Raw genomic sequence first — 2,062 nt, 5'->3', positions numbered from 1 at the left:
CTGCTGTTCGTACCTATTAACCTCTACGACCTAGTGGAGTTCGTCCTACAAGGACCTATCGGTGTTGCCATCGGACTTATGCTGCTAGTGACGTACGACTACTGTTACGAATGGACTCGCTGGGACCTGCTGGGGCCTCTCTTCGTCGCAGTGACCGGTGTGATTTCGCACGCCCTGCGTCTGTGTGAAGAGGATAACCCGCTGCTTTCGATGGCTCCCCAGAGTGTGGTCCGTCAAGCTTTGGCTAACACCCAACTGAACGCTTCGAAGCGTAGGCGTGCCGAGGCGCTTTGCTTGGAGCGCTTGCGATACAAGGATGGTATCGAACGGTTACGCGACTTTCAAGCGGCGGAAGAAGAGGCCCCTACTACGGAAGCATTCCTGGGTAACTCCTATGGAACCGAGCAATCCACGGAACGTCCTATTGACCTTTCGGGTGCGCCCGAAACAATGGCTCGCCTGCGCCGCCAGCGTTGGCCATCCGTTCGCCGAGGACGGCAAACTCCAAGTCGGGGAGTATGTCCCGTACCCGGGAATGTAGGCGTCGTGCCAGGCGCTGGCGGGCCGGCTTTTGTGACAAGGGACCTCGGCGAAGGTCAGCGTGCTGCGACGGCGGGAGGCTGGTTCCCGTTGACCCCGCAAGCTCCCACTCACTTCGCACAGGAGACTGGTGAAGTTATGGTGTGATTGTATTGGAACGCTACGGTGGAGTACTGGAACGGTGTGCGAGTTCCCTCCTATCGTCTTACGTGGCTGGGGACAAGGCCGGATGCGCAAGGAGGACCGCGTCTCGGACCTTCCTGTCGCCGCACGAGGACGGATGTCATGGAGAAGGACTCTTTTGGATCAAGATATACTTAAGCGGTGTCGTGTATAGGAAAGCGAGTTGGCGGTAGGCCCTCGTTCATTAGTCTCAGTCTTACATTTACTACCTCTTGCCTAAGCTGAGTGAGAGAAACAAACAAGAAGCTTTTTGGTGTATTAAGTTATCTTGTGCTACCGTTCCTGCCACTACTCGAGACCGTACTCCCTAAACAGCCGCGGACTACCCGACCCTAGAGGTGGTGTAGGACAGTCGCTCACCAAGAAACACATTCACAAAGAAACGGGATAATCTTTGCCTACTTCAGGGCAGGCCTCCGACAATACAGTAACATATGGAATTGGTTACAGAAGACTAGTAGTAGTAACAACTACAATAGCATACAAAGCCAATAATCAATAACTGGGCCATTAACAATGTATTGCAGTCAGCAATGATCGTACCGCCTACCTACTCTTCCTTTTCAATGAGAGTCGACGCGTTCCCCATTTCGCGATTGACCCGCAAGAAGGCGATTATCTCGAAGCTCGCCGGTAGCATGCAGCTGCGTTGCAGCGTCATGATCAACTTGCACGTCGAGAACAGTCGCTCGACCGTGCTCGAGGTCGGTGGCACCAGTCACGCCAGCGCCGAGTAGCGAGTTCTGGTGCGCGTCGACACGCGGCGTTTCTTTCCATCGCGCAAGATGGAGTGCGCGTAGTCACAACGCAGCTTCTTCTTCCCCTTGGCACCCGGCTCTCCACGTTATCCATCTCCCTTGGTGTCGCTGGCCACCTCGAAGCACTTGACTGCGCGGGCTTCGGTGATCGTCAACGTGTCCCCACTGCCGATCTTCACAAGAACAGACTCGAAGGTAGGAGAATGTACAATCTTGCCAGAAACACGAAGGTAATCCAGAGTGACCAGTGTTTTTGTGGGACACGTCACTTGGTACACAGCCTCAACCTGACGAATAGCATCACGAAGGCGAGCATAGCGGTCGACCATTGCGTAAGTAGATGATCAGCGGGTTACATTCCTTTTGACAGGTTGCAAGTCCGTGAGCTCTCCAAGCCTAGCTGCATTGTTGCAGTGACGTAACTGGATCATCAAGTCATTGACAGTGGCAAGCTCGTCTACGTACTCGGCGAGTGAGCGGTTGACTGTACACGAGATGATGGGTACCCGGCGTGAGCGACTACTATCCCTGTCTCCTCTGGACGGCAGCCAGACAGCCGAAGCTCACGTCACGATGATGAA

The sequence above is a fragment of the Phytophthora infestans genome, genomic scaffold, assembly GCF_000142945.1.
Source record: "Phytophthora infestans T30-4 supercont1.6 genomic scaffold, whole genome shotgun sequence".
NCBI lineage: Eukaryota > Oomycota > Peronosporomycetes > Peronosporales > Peronosporaceae > Phytophthora > Phytophthora infestans.
This window is presented reverse-complemented; position numbering follows the sequence as displayed.